The following is a 19,560-nucleotide window of genomic DNA, read 5'->3' on the forward strand; positions in this document are numbered from 1 at the left end:
CGACCCCCGATGGGAAGGGGGTTTAGCGACATTGCGGCGGGGGCCCGCCCCCAACCGCCCATCCCGTCAAAAGGACGGCGCAGGCTTGGATGCTCCCTGCGCAGCGGGCTTGGAAGGACCTCCCCTACCCTGTTGGGGTGGACGTCGGGGTGGAGGTCTCGAAAAGGCCGGCGTAGTTTTCTGGGGGTACCGCCTAGGAGGCTGCCGAAAAGCCCTTTGCGGCGTGGCCTTAGGCTTGGGGCGCACCAGGGAGGCTAGAGAGCGCTCTTGGTCCGAAAGCCTCTTGGTCGCCGCCTCCAAGGAGTCGTCGAACAACTCCAACCCCACGCAGGGCAAATTCGCCAATCGCTCCTGCAGGTTGGAGTCCATCTCGAGGGTACGCAGCCACGCCAGCCGGCGCATAGCTACAGCACAGGCCGATACCCTCGAGGCGAGTTCAAATGCGTCGTATACCGCATGGAACAGATACAGGCGCAGTTGGGAAAGGTTCGACATAAAGGTGGCGAACCTGTCCCTATGAGAATACGGGATCACCTCCTGGAACCCGGGAAGGTCCTTCACCATTGCTCTTAAGTATGACGAATAGGAAAAAGCATAATTCAGGACCCTCGTCGCCATCAGAGAATTCGCATAAAGGCGACGGCCAAATTTATCAAGGGTCCGACCTTCCCTCCCAGGGGGGACCGCAGCAGAGACCCTTGAAGGTTGCGACCTCTTAAGCGCCGACTCCACCAGGAGCGATTGGTGCGAGAGTTGCCCCTTGTCAAACCCCTTAGGAGGAATAGTCCGGTATTTTGATTCCATCTTGGTGGGCACTACCGCGACTGTAAGAGGGGCTTCCAAATTCCGTAGAAAGGTCTGATGGAGGACCTTGTTCAGCGGGAGGCGAGGGGATTCCCGTGGGGGAGCAGGAAGATCCTGCTCCTCCAAAAATTCTTTAGTATAATGGGAACCCGCCAACAGGTCCACCCCCAAAGCCCTCGCCATATCATGCACGAACTTTGAAAAAGATGAAGTTCTTGCAGGCGGAGAGGGTGTCCGAGATCTCCCCGCCGAGCCGAAGAAAGAGGCCTGGAGGGAGTACCTCGGCTCCCTACCGGATCCCGATCCCCACGAGGCACGGTCCCGTGACCTCGAAGGGGTCGGGGACCCAGCCCGCCTGAAGGAACCCCTGGGGGAACCCCCCGGGGTGCGGGGTATGGAGGCCCATCCCTTCCGCCCCGGCGAGGAGGCACGGGAACTCTCCCCGATCGGGGACCGCAACAGATTTGGGTTATCGAGGTGGAGTTCCTCGACCCGTAAGGTCTCGCCCCCGGGCGGCGTCGAGCGACCGCGCCTCCAAGGCGAGGCCCGAGACTGCTTGGCCTTCTTCGGCCGGCGCCTCGCCCGAAGGCGAGGAGCCCCGCGAGGACCTCGAGGACGAGGTGGACGAGATCCTCCGTACCCGGCACAGCTTGTCCCGGGACTGCACTCTACTCTCAGGCTGACCCATCGAGGTCGGGTCCGAGGGGAACGCCGAGGTCGAGGCCGAGGGTGCCTCGGGAGCCGAAGCCGCCTCGGGAGCCGAAGCCCCGGTACCCGAGGCCGAGGTCGCCACCTGCGGGGCCACCGAGACCGAAGCAGTCGAGGCCGAAGCCTGCTGCAGGTGCTCAATGGCCCCGGACAGCTCCGAGGCGATTAACGCCCGGAGCAAGTCCTGGAATGCCGGGATCGTCATCCCCAGCGGCAACACCTGTCGACGCTCCTCAGAGGGCGACCTCGGTCTCGAGTATTCCCTCGGGGCTATCGACTTGGACACCTTGGGCTGGGCGGAGGCAGACCCCCCCGCCGTCGAGGAGCCCGAGGACGGCTTCCTGGCTGATCCTGGAGCTGAGGAGGGAAGCGGAGACTTACCCGAGGCCTGCTTGGATGAGGCAACCGGCTTCGAAGGCAGCGAAGGTGAAGCAGAGGGACCCGATGCCGAGGCCGGGGCCGAAGCCGAGGCCGAACTCGAGGCCTTCCCCATCGGGGTCTCGACGGCGAAAAGTTCCGCCATGCGGGCCTTGCGGCGTGTGAGAGCCCTTTTCTGGAAGGTGGCACACTCAGCACACGATGCTGTCGGGTGTTGGGGCCCCAAGCACCTTAAACAGCACCGGTGAGGGTCTGTGATCGACAAAAGTCGGTCACACCGACCACACTTTTTAAATCCCGTTACAGGCCGGGACATGGGCCCAAAACGAGGCCGGGAGCCCCCGGAGCGATCGGAAACAAATTTTTTTTTTTTTTATAAAACGAAAGACAAGAAAAGAAACAAAAGAAAAACGCAGCGACCGCGTCGAAAATCCGTACACAGCCGCGGCGACAGAAGGCAAACACGAGCACAATTTTCCACAGGGCTTCTGGCTCCGCGGATGAAATTGAACTGAGGACCACGAGGTGGGGATGCGCCCTCTAGTGGGCAAGAAGGCTAGCACATGCGTGGTGCAGTGTGCAAACTTGAAACTTCAATCAAGTTTGCTTGAAAAGCTGTCCGCGCTGGGGCTCCGTAGATGACGTCACCCACATGTGAGAATATCATGCCTGCTTGTCCTGGGATAATATAAGCTTCACTCAGCTTTCAAATCTAAAAAGACACAAAATGATTCACACAGGGTACAAACCATTTACATGTACTGAGTGTAATAAAAGCTTCGCTTAGCTTGGGTTACTTTTGAACCTGTAACTGAGATATAGATCTTGCAATTATGTTATAAATTGAAGAAATGCAAGTGTATCTTGAATCCTATTCCCTCATATTTGTATGAGAGAATTCCTGTCCAAGCTGCCTTAGAAGTTGGGAAGTTTTCTACTAATATGGGCCAAATAGTTCTTACTATAAGCTATAAAAAGCTGACCTAGATCCAACTATCTTGTTAAATTATTGGCCAATTACAAATATACCGCTGTTAACTAAAATGATGGAATCTATAATCTCCAGTCAACTCTCCACTTATTAGGTGAGATTTTCTGTTCTTTTGCCGTATCGGCATGGTTTTAGGCCAAATTTCAGTACTGAAACTTTGCTGATTTCTCCTAAAGGTTCAGCAACTACATTTGAATAACAAATTTGTCATCTTATTACAAACAATTTGACTTGTCCGTGGCATTTGATGTTGTCCATCATGACTTTTTGATAGGCCTAGAGCATGCAGTCTTAAGCTGGTTTTCTAATTTTCTACAATTATGATCTTATACTGTTAATGTGGATGGTATAATATCATTTCCCTGTAAGTCGTCATGTGGAGTTCCACAGGGATCGCCTTTGCCTCCCATCCTTTTCAATATCTATGTGAAATATCTTGAATCATCAATTTTCAAATCCCTGTATACGTACGCAGATGATATTTTCATCCTCCTTGAGGTAGACTTGAATCTTTCTGCAAACATAATTCAGTGTATAATGAAATTGCAGGCTTGGTCATTTTCTGTTCAAATGAAATTAAATGAATCCAAAACTAAACTCCTATGGCTTGGTCCAAAACTGGATCAGGGACATCTCTACAGATTGAGTTTTCCTCTAAGATCTTAGGTGTCATCATAGACTCATCCCTCTCATTCAATGAACAAGCCACCACTGCAATTAGATCTTTCTCTAAATAATTCATAGTATTTGGTGATTATAATCTATTATCGTTTGAATTTTGAGGAACAGATTTCATCTGTGGTTGCTAAAGGCTTTGGGGCTTTGAGACAGCTTAGAGCTATTTGAGATTTTTTGGGTGAGAAATCATTACATATGCTAATTCATGCTGTTGCATTGTCTAAGTTAGATTAGGGTCATTTAGTATATGCCAGTATAGGAAGAGGACAATTAAAGCACCTACAATCAGTACAAGATGCTGCGATTCGGCTGTTAGGCCAGGCACATATTCGTGATCACGATACACCTCTGTATGTGAAATTCCACTGGTTACCAAAGCAACTTAGGATCCAATTTAAGACCTTGCTGTTGGCACATAGAGCATTATTTGAGTTACAACCATTCGATCTTTCTAATTTGGTGTTATTTTATGCACGATCTCTGAATGATAATAGAGTAGTTGTTCCTCACATTTCGAAGGCCCATCTTGCCTCGACTAGGGATTGTGTATTTTTCTGTTTAGTTCCTCGGTTATGGAATAGTTTGCCTATAGAATTGAGAAAGGAAGAAGCGTATACATTTGAAAGCACATTTCTTTCAACTGGCCTTTTTAAATTGAGGGAATGTATTTGGGACTGCTGTATGTATTTGTTTATTTAATTATTTTTATAAATGGGTGAATGTATTAATTAATTTTATTATTATGGATAAACTGATGGTTAGAGAGAAGCATGTATTAAAAAAGTATATATTTTTTTCTCTCTTTCTTTCCTTTTCTATGAATGGAGTTCTTTTCAAAATTGTTATGAATTATATTGTAAACCGCTGTGATCCTGTTTTTGGCTGTTAATAAACATAAACAAATTAGCTCTCTAGTAAAAAAAATGTTCCTTCAGCCATCACATAATAATAATAATAATAACAGCAGGACCGTGAGTTCTATGCGGTTTACAATGATTAGAAAGATGCTACAAATTGAGTGGAACATACATAGTTAGATTAGTGGCTAACATTTTAAGGGATCAGATTTATGGGAGAGATTGTGATGGGAGCAATTCTCCAGATTCGTTACCTAGGTACTTCAAGAACAGGTATGTTTTTAGGTGTTTCCTAAATTCACCATAGTTATTTGCGTGTGTTATTAGTTTTTCCAGGTCTTTGCCCCATAAGGCTGCTTGATACGATAGAAGATGTTGATGGTGTCTCTTAAATTTACATCCTCTAGCCGATGGGGAGACGAACTTCAGTTGTGTACTCTTATGTCTGTTGGTTGAGAAGGAGAAGAGGTCAGTTATATATTTAGGGGCTAGACCGAATAGTACCTTGAAGCAGAAACATCCCAGCTTGAATTTTGCATGTGCTTCCATTGGCAGCCAGTGCAGGAGTTGGTAGGAAGGGGTTATGTGATCGGACTTCTTCAACCCAAAGATCAACCTGACTGCCACATTCTGTACCAGTTGCAGTCTCTGCATGTTCTTCTGGGAGATTGCCAGATGGGCAATATTACAATAATCGAGATGGCTCATTATTAGGGATTGTACCAGAAGTCTGAATGATGTAGCGTCGAAGTATGCTCTAATGGACCTAAGTTTCCAGAGAGTAAAAAAACCCTTTCTGACTAGGGAGTCCACTTGGTCTTTCATGGTTAGGCCTTGGTCCAGTATTACCCCCAGAACCTTTATTGTAGGTTGAATAGGGTAGCTGAGATTGTTGATGCATAGTGGAGTTTAGTGACAGTGGATGTGGCGAGGCTATGAAGAATTTAGTTTTTTCTGAATTAAGCTTCAGAGTGAATTCTGTGGTCCATTGTTCTATCAGGTTTAGTGCTTCTGTTGCCATGGGGGTAGTTTCAGAGGGAGAAGTTGTGAATGGGATAATGATTGTAAAGTCATCTGCGTAACTGAATAATTTTATACCCCGCTGAGCCAGTTGCACGCCTAGTGATGACATGTAGACGTTGAAGAGCAGTGGCGATAATGAGAACCCCTGTGGAACGCCAGATGGGTTTCTCCAGGTTTTAAAGCGGTTGTGATTGAAACGTACTTGATAGGTGCGGGACATAAGGAATCCTCTGAACTAGTCAAATACCTCTCCTATGATGCCGATTGCGTCTAAGCATTGTATCAATTTCTCACAATCCACCAAGTCAAAGGCCGAGCTCATGTCAAATAGCATGATTAGGGTGTTATGACCCTTGCTGAATAAGGATCGTAAGTAATCTAGTGTCGCCGCAATTACTGTCTCGATGCTAAACAGAGGTCTGAAGCCAGATTGGGTTTCATGTAGTAGAGAGAACTGGTCGAGGTAGTCCATCAACTGGGTATGTACTAGACCTTCCGTTATTTTTACAAAGAATGGAATGGATGCTACCGGTCTATAGTTGGTTACTGATGTTAGGGATTGTTTACGATTTTTTGGAATTGGGGTGATTATAATGTGACCATTATTAGTTAGGAATTTTCCATTTTTGAAATTATTGGTCAGATTGCTCCACAGTTTTAGTTTGAAGTCTAATGGGGCTGCTTTCATAATGTCAGGGGGATAGGGATCTAGAATGCAGTGTGATTTAGTATACTTGTTGTAGAGTTTGATTAAATTATTCCATTTTAGATCCTGAAAGGAGTTCCAAATCATATCCACTGGTATTTCGTTTCCGTGTATGTTGGCTATTTGATGTGCGTGTTTGTTGTTTGTCGGACAGTTGTTCCTTAGGTTTATAATTTTTGAGTCAAAATGCTGTGCTAGATCGTTTGCTGACGGTAGTTTCGTATCGTGCATGGATTGATTGTGAAGTGTGGTGTCAAATAAAATTTGTAACCAAGTTGAACAGTTCTTTAGTGTTAATTCCTTTCGAACTCATATTGGATGTATTAATTTTGGATGAGTAGAATGCTTTTCGTTTTTCTTTTATCAGTTGTTTGTAGTCCTTTATGTTGGATCTCCAATTGTTCTGGTCTGATATTTCTCCCGTTTTATTCCAGATCCTTTCTAGTCGTCTTACTAATTGTTTCATTTTTAATAGTTCAGAGTATTTGAGCAGTTTTTACTGTTTCATTTAGGGGCAATTTTATCTAAAATGGATGTGCTTGTTTTCGTCCACTGTTCCCAAAAATCATCCCCTTCTATTTCCTCACGTAATTCATAATGTGCCCAGTATTCTTCTGGATTGATATGGCCCCTTGTGAGATGATCTTTATTTATCTTTGGGTGAGTTTTTGCTTTTGGGTGATTCCAGATTAAGTTAAAGTAGTGGGTGAAATGGTCGGACCAGATATCGTGACACCAGATACAGTCAGATAAGGAAATAGAAGGATCTAGGATCTCCTTTGTGGTCATAGCTACCAAATCTAACTGATTGCCTTTTTCGTGTGTTTGTGTGGGTAAAGGGAGGTTGTAATTGAGTGAGGATAGGAAGTTTTTAAAATCTTTCGCGTCTGGATTGTCCTCTATCTCTAAATGTAGGTTTACATCTCCTGCTATAATATTGTAAGATGGAGTAATTGAATTAAGTAGAACAAATTCGTAGAAGTCCTATCTGGCTTTTGACCAGCTTTTTGGCGGGACATAGAATAGAATGCAGGAGAGGGATTCTTCTAGATCCTTGTTACTAATTTTGCAGGCTAGTATTTCTAACTGGTTGGTTATCTTGGAATCTACTAAGTCAAGTTTGAGTTCTTCCTTAAGGATGACTGCCAATCCTCCCCCTCTTCTGTCTTCGCCATTTAACATGTGAATTTTATAGTTATCTGGTATAAGGTCATTTAATATTGGATCCTCTTCAGAAAATAGCCATGTTTCCGTTAGAAAGAGGCAGGCTAATTGCTTGCTGATGGTCCAATCTTTGATTAAGAAAGCTTTGTTCCTTACCGATCTAGTGTTGAGGTAAGCGCAGGGAACAGAAGTGGTTGTGATGGGTCTGGTGAGTGTGGTGATTTTGTTAGGTTTTACTTCCCTTGTCCTTTTTTTGAGGGTACGATGTTGTCTACCGTTGCTTGTGATTACTTTAATATGATTAACTCTTTCTTCCTGTTGGTTAATTAGAAGCCTAATGGGTGTGTCAGGGTAATGAACAGAGTGAAGTTTTGAATGGAGTGAGATAATGTCCTTAATATTATTGCTTATTAAATAGATCAATAGGATCAATAGGAGATTCATGTTTGCTGATTGTTATGATTCCTTCCTGTGGTAATTGATATGTTGGTTTTCCGTCGTTTCCAGTAGTAAGTTTGGTATAGAGATTGCGGGGGACGTTGGTAGATGACGGTAGATAAAGACCAGAATAGTCCATCTAGTCTGCCCAACCTGATGCTGAGGAAAGTCAGGTCCTGTTTTCAGCAGCAGCATTTCTCTGTCCTAGTTCAATCTATTATCCTTTCTCAGTTAGATTATTGTAATTCAATCTATCTAAGAGTAACCAAGAATAGCCTGCAGAGACTCCAGTTAATTCAGAACACAGCAGCTAGGTTGATTTTTAGCTGCTGGCTAAACTTCATTGGCTTCCGATATTTTCCAGGATACACTTCAAATGTGCCTGCTTAACTTTTTAGATTCTATTTGGCATATGCTCTCTACTTGTTCCTCTCTCCTGGGTCTGGTTAGGACTATGCAAAAACTTAAATTGTCTTTTCCCTCCCTTAAATGTATTGGTAAATTAGGGAAATGCTATTCATTTAAACTAACAGAAATATGAAACGACATTCCCCTAAGATGAAGAGAATTAGGTTCACTTCAGTTCTTCCGCAAAAACTTTCAAACTTGGTTATTCTCAAAATTTTAAGTCTAAGTTTATTTCTTCAATTTTTTAGTTTATTGTAAACCGAATCGAGCTTTATTATAGGAAGATGACCCGGTCGATAAATTCAAGTTTTAGTTTTTATTGTACTATTTATCATTTCTTTAGCATTGAAAGGTGTACACAGTACTGTACATTTAACATACAATATAGGGTCCCTGCTCTGAAGAGCTTACAATCTGATTTGGACAAGGCATGTCAGGGTTGGGAGGTTTTGGTCGAGTAAATGATACAATGAGTCTAGATGGGAGTTAAGAGTTGAAAGCAGTTTCAAAAAAGTGGGCTTTTAGCTTGGATTTGAAGACTGCTAGACTTTCAACTCTAGCAACAAAGCTGCCACCTTCCTCTACATTTGTAGTGGTTGGCAACACGCTGCCATCCTAATCCTTAATTTGCTAATGGATAGCAACCCACTGCCACCTAGCTAAACATCTTCGGAGTACTGGGTGAGAAAACAAGATTTGAACTCGTAAATAGGGATTGCCAGATGAAATGTATTGCCATCTTGATAAAGCGTGCTCTCTATGCTTTGGGTTTTATTCCAGGGGACAAATGTACACGATTGACCTTACTTATGTTGGTGTCTCTCCTAAAACAGGGTGCAACTCTGTGTATTTGTTTGGCAAATTTTGTTTTCTTCCTTTTACTAGTCCAGTACTCTTTTTGTTGGCATATAGGAAGTTGGAGTCCCCAGGTTCAGCCCAGACATTAGAAGGGTCATCTAATTTACCTCTCTGGTTAATGGTTTAATTTGGTGTACATTCAATTTTCCATACCGTTCTTCCAGCAGAGCTCAGAACGGTTTACATGAGTTTATTCAGGTACTCAAGCATTTTTCCCTTTAAATGTTGAAGCCAAGCTGGGAGACATGATCAGCGGGGCCAAAAGAATTGCCAGAATGGATTCTCTCTCCCACATGACTGGGCTAGAGACTCCGTTCTGTGAATTCAAATAACAGACATGAGAAAAATAATGTGTTTGGTGTCTCTTCTGACAAAGAATGTGTTACATTAGGCTGATAGGGTAAACATCAGAACATAAGCAGTGCCTCTGCTGAGTCAGACCAGGGGTCCATCATGCCCAGCAGTCCACTCATGCGGCGGCCCATCAGGTCCAGGACCTGTATAGTAACCCTCTATCTATACCCTTCTATACCCTTTTCCTTCAGGAAATTGTCCAATCCCTTCTTGAACTCCAATACCATACCCTGTCTTATCACGCCACCTGGAGGCGCATTCCAGGTGTCCACCACCCGTTGGGTGAAGAAGAACTTCCTAGCATTTGTTCTGAATCTGTCCCCTTTTAATTTTTCTGAATGCCCTCTCATTCTTGTAGTTTTCAAATTCTTGAAGAATCTGTCCCTCTCCACTTTCTCTATGCCCTTCATGATTTTGTAAGTCTCTATCATATCCCTTCTATGTCTCCACTTTTCCAGGGAAAAGAGCCCCAGTTTCTCCAATCTTTCAGCGTATGAAAGGTTTTCCATACCCTTTATCAAACGTGTCACTCTCTTCTGAACCCTCTCGAGTATCGCCATATCCTTCTTTAGGTACGGCGACCATCGCCCGATACAACGGCATGATAACTTCTTTCGTTCTGGTTGTAATACCCTTCTTGATTATACCTAGCATTCAATTTGCTTTCTTAGCGGCCACTGCGCACTGTGCTGACGGCTTCATCACCTATCGCTTTCTTCACTTCTTTAGTTATCCACGCCAGGTCCTTTGTTTGGTTCTTTTTGCACCCTTTTCTGAATCTGGGGATATACAGATTTTGCGCCTCGCTCACTGTGTCCTTGAATAAAGACCAGGATTGCTCTACAGTCTGCCATTTCTTTGAGCTGCTCCTAAGTTTCTTCCTTATCATTACCCTCAGCGCTTCGTAGTTTCTGTTCTTTAAATTAAAAGTTGTTGCTGTGGTTCTCTTTCCCTTTGGTATTCCTACTTCAACTTTGAACTTGATCATATTGATCAACAGTCCCACTACTTCCACTTCCTTTGCAGGTCCTCTTAGCCCATTTAGAATTAGATCCAGAGTGGCATTCCCTCTCGTCGGTTCTCTTACAAGCTGATCCATGAAGCAGTCCTGTAAAATGTACTAACACAGGGGACACAGCGTCTGTGAAATTACGTCAGAGAGCATGAATATAGTTGGAAGATTTTTGCCATTTGAATTTCAGTTTTAGCTGTTGGGCTCATCATGTGGGGATTTGGACTGGCCACCCATTAGGCTGCATGCATGCTGTTCAGCATTTATTTGTCCATTCCGATGGCTCATAAGAGGTTTTACTTTCTTGATAAAGGTTGGAGCATTGAATGAGGACATCCGAAATGATTTTCTCTGATGTTTGTTCTCGAAGAGGGGGGAAAGTGAAGCTTGGGACAAGGCAGGAAGCGCAAAGGTCCGCTTTGCAACGAGAAAGGCAGCCATCCAGCAGGAGACCGAACTGGACCACCACCAGTTTAAAAAAAGATACCGGAGGACTTTGGACTGTGGGCTTCCCAGGAGCAGACACACCTACATGTAGAGGAGGAAAAGCAATTTTAAAAAAATCTGAACCAAAAATTTTTTTTCCTTCTCTACATCTAGCTGTGTCTTATGGTCAGGAGCATCTGATAGACTGAAAAATACGGTATCTACTGGAAAAGAGCTTACCAGGGTAATTACATAGTCTCCTGGGTGCGCCTGGAAGTGAGTCTAGGGGGGGTCCAGATTTTCCGATTGGGAGAATCTGGCAACACTAGCTCAGGGCTGCCTGTGTAAAAGAGATGAAAGGTGAAATTTGATATGCATTGTGATTAAACAGTAAACAGCATGCAGAAGGCAATTGGAAGCTCAGTCTTTGAGTTTCCAGAACCTTCTGGAAGACTTACAGTGCATGAGCCCCAAGCAGAGCTGGAAGCTCTGAATGGTGCATTCAAAGGAATCCAGGAATGACATCATCAGAGGTTTCTTAAGCTACTGCCTTGGGCAGGAGAACCATCTTTTGGGCTATCTCCACCAATAGATCAAATTCCTACCAGCACGGAGGATCTTAACATTAGGAGATGTACAAATGCTTTACTCATTGAAAGAGACTTTGTAAATGTAAAAATGCTTATGGCAAACTCTACTGGGTTAGAGGACATAAGCCCTACTTCGCCTATCAAGCGATATCCTTGGTACATTTAATCTTTGACTACTGCAACGCAATCCTGCTGAGCATTCCAAAGTACATGATCAAGCAGATTCAAATAGTACAAAATGCAGCAGCAAGATTTCTGCTGGGAAAATTGAGGCAGACGAGTGCCACCTCGTTACTGAAAGAGTTACACTGGCTCTCGATTGAAAGCAGGGTGAAATTCAAGATCTTGTTGCCGACACACAAAGTCATTCATCTCTCAGAACCACTATATCTAGCAGCCAGACTACATTACCATACACCAGCAAGCTCCCCTGAGTGTAAACAAGTAGGATTTAGTATAAACATAGTTCAAAATACTAGTATTTTATATGATTGACTATGGTATGAATGTGTCTGTATTGAAAACCATCTCAGAAAACGCTAACCCTGTATTGTAACACCATTACAGAAGCTTGTGTAAACTGCTTTGAAGTGACTCCCCAGTCATTAGTAGTGGTATAGAAGCTTTGAATAAATAAATAGGTTATGATTTTTGTTAGCAACTGCATGTTTAAGAAATGCCTCTTTCCTGTTAGAGAGAAGAACAATAAAGTTGAAGTTCAGTTCCTACATAACTACTGGAGGGGTCTGAAGTTTTTCAACGTGCAAAAATTGTGAGTGAAGTGTTTGCTGCGGCCTGCCAGAGAGAATCTGGTCCCGGTTCACAGCACAAATCGATAGAGGAATAAATTGACTTGTGAGGGTTTCCCACCCAGCATCCGGGGTCCAAAGGGATTCCTCCTTACACTAAAAATTAACCAAATGATCCATAGAGGAGACTAATTATATACCTGTAATTCCATCTACAGCCCATGCTAGCAGGGCCGGATTACTACTGTGGCTATGGGTGTGTCAGCATTAATGGTTTGCCACTGAGCATTGGCACTAGGAAGCCATGGTTTGAATGGAGTGGCTTAATGATGAGAGCTGAAGTTAGCCAATCCCAGAAGGGAGCTTTCATGCCAGTTCTAGATGTCTGACAACCTTATCACTGGGACATTTAAGACTGATATCCATGGTTAAAATCAGAGACCACAAATAGTACTCTGAACTAGCTTGCAAATTCAAAAATCGGACTGGATAAAATAAAGAATGGCACGAGGACAAATTTATCCCCATTGCCCCAGGGACTCGTTTTCCCATCCCGTCAAGTACTTTTCCTGTCCCTGCCAGCTCTGTCCTCATGTGCACAAGCCTAAAACACTTTAAAATAAGTGTTCGAGGCTTGTGAAGTTAAGGCAGAGCTTAGAGGAATGGGGCAGGGACAGCAACAAAACTCGCACATGGGATTTCTTAGAGCAGGGGTGCCCAAAACTTCGATCGTGATCTACCAGTCGATCGCAAAGGCAACGCCGGTAGATCACACAGCCAATGTTCTCCCTAGCATTTCCCCTGTCTCTGTCGCACCTTTAAAGTAGTGGAATTACAGCAGTCTGCAATTCCTGCGCAGGCTATTTCATCTCTCACCAGACTTATCAACTCAGCCTTACTATCGGGCCCATTTTCCATACAAATGGGACACATTGCTCTGACCCCACTTCTGAAAAAAGCTGATCTAGACCATCCTTCCCTTCCAGCTATCGTCCTATAGCAAATATTCCTCTCCTGACCAAAATGCTCGAGGCTATTATATCCACTCAGCTTTCATCTTACTTAGAGAGATTCTTCATTCTATTACCTTGCAAATATGGCTTTAGACCCAATTTCAGCACTGAATCCCTGCTGGCGTCTTTAATCTCAAAGATCCAACAACTTCAATCTCGTAATAAGTTTGCTATCCTACTACAATTCGATCTATCTGTGGCCTTTGATGTTGTCCACCATGATATCTTAATTTACCAACTTTCTGAGATAGGCATTGATTCTACAGTCTTAGACTGGTTCTCGAAATTTTTACGATCCCGCTCATTCACTGTTAACATGAATGGAACCATGTCTTTTCCTTGGAGTCTGCTATGTGGTGTTCCCCAAGGATCACCTCTGTCTCCTATTCTTTTCAACATGTTTATGTCTTCTTTGAAATTCTTCCATCTATCTCCCTTTGAAACTCTATTTATATATGCAGATGACATCCTTGTCCTTCTTGAAATAGATTTGAACCTCACCGAAAATATAACAGCTTGCATAACAAAACTCCAATCCTGGGCCTTCTTTGTACAAATGAAGTTGAATGAGTCCAAAACAAAACTACTCTGGCTTGGCCCAAAATTAGATCCGTTACCCACGCTCATTTCACTACCTTCTGGTCCCACACTGCAGATCGAATTCTCAAGCAAAGTTTTGGGCATCATTATTGACTCTACACTTTCCTTTAATGATTATCTCAACTCTCTGGTAAAAAAAATGTTTTTTAGTCTTCACATGTTGAGGAAAGTGAGATCCTTCTTCCGCCAACAACATTTTTCTGTCCTTGTACAATCAATCATTCTTTCCAGACTGGACTATTGTAATTCCATCTAAGTCTAACCAAGAAAAATCTACAAAGACTTCAGTGGATCCAGAACACTGCGGCTAGGTTGATCTTCACAAAAAGCAGATTTGACCATGTTTCCCCGCTTCTGTCAAAACTTCACTGGCTTCCGGTGATTTCTAGGATTCACTTTAAATGTACCTGCCTAATATTCAAGATCCTACATGGCATTCTTCCTCCACTAATTCCACTATCCAGGAATTCCTCGAGACCTGACACTACCAGATCTGCCCACAAACTCATTTCCCCTCGTTAAAAGGCATCATGTATGCAGGTAAACTAGGGAAATCCCTTTTCTTCAAATTCACTGAGATTTGGAATAACCTCCCTGCCCTGCTGCTTAACCTAGGCTCATTCCAAATAATTCGAAAGCATCTGAAAACCTGACTTTTCTCCAAAACAAAAAGCTATCGATTTAAAATGTAAAGCTAGCTATCCTCTTCATAATCCTCTAATTTCATATTATGTCCTTCCCTCATTTATTCAATTTACCTGTAAACCGTGCCAAGCTCTATCTTTAAGGAGATGATGTGGTATACAAACTTAAGTTTAGTTTAGTTTAGCCTGCAGTGTGAATGTAGCAGGCTGCCGTCAGCCTCTGTAGCACGTTCCCTCTGTTTCTGCCCCGTCAGAGGAGGTGAAGGACCATGGCAGAGGGAACGTGCTACAGTAGCCGACGTCAGCCTACTACTTTCGCTCAGCAGGCTGCCGTAATGAACTTTCAACTGTGGTAGGCCCAGACGGAAGAACAGAGGTGAGGAATCCAGTCTAAGGGAAGCAGCTCGATGATCCAGTCTGAGGGAAGCAGCAGAGGTGAGGGAAGCAGCAGAGCTAAGGCCCCGCACGTCAGGGTAAAATTGTGCCCGTTGCGAGGGCCCCGGCAGGAGGGGGATTGCCTTAGAGACGCTGGATCAGGGAGGGGGGGAGAGAAGAGACAAAAGGACCTTGAGGGGCGGGAAAGCAGCCTTGAACCTAAAGGGAGTGGGAAGATAAGGCAGATCCTGGACTACTAGAGGGGCTAGAGAGGTTGAAACACTCTGAACTGAGGAGAGAGAGATGCCAGGCCCTGTGGAGGGGGAAGACAACGAGAGTGAGAGAAACAAAGACCTGGACCAAAGGTGGGAGGACTCAAAATGTTAGCAGAAGGAAGAGAGAGGGAGAAACCGGAAACAAAGGGGAGGTAGAAGAGAGAGGGCAAATGTTGGACTATGGGAGGTGCAGACAGAGGAAGAACAGAGAGATGCAAGATCAGAACAGAGGAGGGAGAGAGAGGGATGCATGTTGCCAATAGGGGTGGAGGAGAGAGGAAGAAAAGCTGGACTCCTGGAAGGACAGAGAGAGATGTTGGTTGGGGAATGGAATGAGGTCTGGAGGACAGAAGAGGTGCACTCGGTATATATATCAATAAATATGGGGCTCTTTTACTAAGGCGTGCTAGCCGATTTAGCGCACACTAAATGCTAAAGCGTCCATAGAATAAAAGTAGTAAAAGAGGGGGTATATGTTTAGTATTTTTACTGTTGATAGATCATTTTGACTTGGTCGTTTTATGTTCAAATATATTTTATTGAGCTCAACAGAGAAACAGTAGTAAAAGAATAAGAATAACAGCGAAGCTCGTGATATCACATAAAACCTGTACAATGAGAAAAAAAACCCCAACATCCTCCCAAAACCAACCCCCCTTACCCCACCCCGGTCCTCCAGGCTAATTCCAAACATGAGGAAAACTTTTCCTGCAGCCACACTCAGCTTCAATACTCTAGCTACTTGTAGGAAGGAAATTTAGAAATCTCCCACCACATCATCTCTGATATTAAGCAGGAGGTGGCTCGCGTGAAGGGGAAAATCAAGGACGCAGTGAAGGAGATTAAGAGAGAGCTGGAGGACTTCATGGGGAGAGTGGAGGAGACGGAGAAGTGCCTCGGGGAGCAGGAAGCGGTGGTCCAACATCTGAGTGGGGCGTTTGAGGTGGCTCAGAAAGACTGGCAGGACTCCTATAACCGGGTGGAGGACCAGCAAAACAAGTCCCGCCAGAACAATGGCAAAGGCTGCCATTCAATAGAGGTTTCGAGAATTCTACCAGGAACTCTATACACCTGAGGCTCAGGGGTCTGAGGATGCTATTTGGCATTATCTTATGGAGTTGGGATTGCCTTCCTTAACGGAGTCTGAGGCTCGGGGCCAGGATTGTGATATCACGCTAGAGGAGGTCATAGGGGTGATACGTCAGCTTAAACTGGGGAAGTCCCCGGGGTTGGATGGGTTCACAGGTTTATTTTACAAGAAGCTATTGGTGTTGGTGGCTCCGCTCTTGGTACGGATGTTTAATGATCTGCAGGAGGGATCCCAATTGCCTTTTTTCATGCGGATGGCGGGGATCACGATTCTACCTAAACCTGGGAAAGATAGTACTCAGTGTGGGAGCTACTGGCTCATCTCCCTTTTGGGGATTGACACAAAAATTTTGGCCCAGCTGTTGGCTAATAGATTATCAGTTCATATGCCGATGCTCATTCACTCTGATCAGGTGGGGTTCATGGGGGGGGAGACAGGAAGCTGATGGGATCAGGAAGGTCTTGAATCTAGTGTGGCAGACTCGGAGGAGTGCGAACTCTTGGGTGGCGGTAACGGTGGATGCCGAAAAGGCCTTTGATCATGTGGACTGGAAATTTATGGAGGCAGTCCTCGGTCAGATGGGGCTGGGGTCTCGATACATAGCTTGGATTATGTCTTTATATAATACACCCCTGGCCTGTGTTAAAATAAATCGGGTTTACTCATCCCCATTAGAACTTCAGAGGTGGATGAGGCAGAGCTGCCCGCTGTCATCTCTGTTGTTCGCTTTGGTAATAGAACCTCTGGCGCAAAAAATTAGATTGTCCGATAAGATCAGAGGCTTACCGGTCCGGGACTGTGAGCATAAGTTATCCCTCTTTGCTGATGATATCTTAGCTATTGTGGAAAGATTGGAGAGTTCGCTTCAGACCTTTCAGCATCTTATGTCTGAATATGGGGCGTTGTCAGGGTTCAAGGCTAATTTAACTAAAACAGAGCTTCTGAACATATCGGTTCCGGACTCCGAAATCCCAGGGCTTAAACGGGCGGTTCTCTTCAGGTGGGTTAAGGGGCCTATACGATATCTGGGTACCCAGCTAGGGGTTGATTGGCAGTCGTTATTTCAGCTGAATTATGTCCCACTGATGACGGCGGTCAATAGGGATCTCGAACGCTGGGAAAAGTTATATGTTTCGTGGCTAGGGCGCATGGAGGCAGTTCGGGTGATGATTCTACCTCGGTTTTTGTATTTTGTCCAAGTTTTGCCTATTGAAATCCCTACACTATATTTTCAGCGGTGGAATCAGAGTTTGCTGAATTTCATGTGGGGAGGGCACAGACCTCGGGTTGCCCGATTTGCTATGTTTAAGTTTAAGGCGAAAGGGGGCTTGGGAATTCCACACTTGGAGCATTACTATCAGGCGGCGCAGTTGCGGGCGGGGGTTGAATGACATGATGTACCTCTGAAGTTGTGGGTGCAGGTGGAACAGGGATTGATGGGAAGTTATTTAGGGGAGCGGGAGTTGGGGTCCCTGATGTGGGTGGATTTGGGGGAAAGGGATTTTGGGGCTATAACTTATCCATTTGCCAGGCAGGTGTTGGGCATCTCTTGAGATTTGCATCTGATTTTATACCGGGGAGAGAGGGGGGGCTCTTTAAGAGATGGGATAGAAGAGGGCTGCAGTACTTTGGCCAATTCCTGGAAGAGGAGTCCATTCGGGCCTTGCCGGTGATGTTCCAGCTGGAATCTGGAGACCTTTTCCTTTATTTGCAAATGAAAAGCTATCTCATGCGGGCGCATCAGGCTGATCCTACTATATACACGAGTTCGGAATTTGAGCGGCTGCTTGGGCTGCCACTGCACAGAGGCTATATATCTAAGTTGTATCACATTATACATAGGGACAGGGGGCACAAACCAACCTATATATTGGCCTGGGAAGCCGATTTGGGTCTAGTCCTGGAGGAGGTCTGGGGCCGGGTAATGCATAGGATTTATCATGTGGCTCGGGCACCTGTTTTGATGGAAAATGCTTTGAAACTGTTAGTGAGGTGGTATATGACACCTGTTACCTTGAGTAAAATATCTTCCACCTCTAGTGATCTTTGCTGGAGGGGGTGTGGGCAACGGGGTACATTTCCTCTGCATCCAGCAGCAGCAGGAGGCTATTGAACTCTATGAAGGGAGCAAGACTGAAACAACCGGTACTGGAGCCAACAAGGGAGCAGGCAATACTGGACCTGTTACTTACCAATGGCGAAAGTGTCATAGAGGTCTCAGTGGGCGAAACGTTGGCCTCCAGTGACCACAACATGGTATGGTTCAATCTCAAAAAGGGGTTCACCAAATCTAACACATTGACCAAGGTCCTAAGCTTCAAGGACGCCAACTTCGAGGGCATGGGGGAATTCATCCATCAAGCGCTACAAAACCAAGCAGTAACAGATAACGTAGAAGAAATGTAATAAGTAAACGGCGAAGGAACAATAGGCCACAGTGGTTCTCTGCGGAGATCTCGGTCCTCATAAAAGAGAAGAAAAGAGCGCTCACTTCTTACAAACAATCAGGGAATCAGGACTCGAGAGAAGACTACCTGGCCAAGGCAAGAGCCGTCAAAACAGCAGTTAGAGAGGCCAAATTCCGAAACGAGGAGACGTTAGCGAGAACATCAAGAAGGGCGATAAATCCTTCTTCAGGTATATTAGCGACAGAAACAGAAACACAGGCGGGATAGTATGCCTTAGGAAACCAGACGGGAACTATGTAGAAGCGGACTCGGAAAAGGCTAAACTTTTAAACGAATACTTCTGTTCGGTCTTCACCCGCGAGGAGCCAGGATCCGGCCCTCAGCTACAGACAAGGGATAGCTCAGTAGACCTGTTTAGTAGCTTCGAGTTTACGCCTGGCAGTGTCTACTGTGAGCTGTCTAAACTCAAGGTTAACAAAGCGATGGGGCCAGACAACCTACACCCCAGGGTGCTCAGGGAGTTAAGGGATGTCTTGGCGGAACCACTATCCGCGCTCTTCAATCTCTCCCTTAATACGGGTATAGTCCCGTTGGACTGGAAAACGGCTAACGTCATTCCACTCCACAAAAAAGGTTGCAGAATGGAGGCTGCAAACTATAGACCAGTGAGTCTCACATCAATAGTGAGCAAGCTGATGGAAACTCTAATCAAATGTCAATTGGATACGATCCTGAATGAGGAGAATCTACGGGATCCCCGTCAACATGGATTTACTATGGAGAGATCCTGCCAATCCAACCTGATCAGCTTCTTTGACTGGGTGACGAGGAAGCTGGATGTTGGGGAGCCCCTGGACATCGTATACATAAGACTTCAGCAAAGCTTTCGATAGCGTACCACACCGCAGGCTGTTGAGCAAAATGAGTTCTATAGGATTGGGTGACACTTTGACAAAATGGGTTGAGAACTGGCTTGGAGGTAGGCTTCAGCGGGTGGTGGTGAACGGCACC

The 19,560-nt window shown here is 45.0% G+C and overlaps 1 protein-coding gene across 1 annotated transcript in view; it reads right to left on the reverse strand.

The window, feature by feature from the left end:
• Positions 1-19,560, reverse strand: part of LOC117355249 (zinc finger protein 420-like) — an 818,521-nt gene that overhangs the window by 225,017 nt on the left and 573,944 nt on the right. The window lies entirely within an intron of this gene.

The sequence above is a fragment of the Geotrypetes seraphini genome, chromosome 2, assembly GCF_902459505.1.
Source record: "Geotrypetes seraphini chromosome 2, aGeoSer1.1, whole genome shotgun sequence".
NCBI lineage: Eukaryota > Metazoa > Chordata > Amphibia > Gymnophiona > Dermophiidae > Geotrypetes > Geotrypetes seraphini.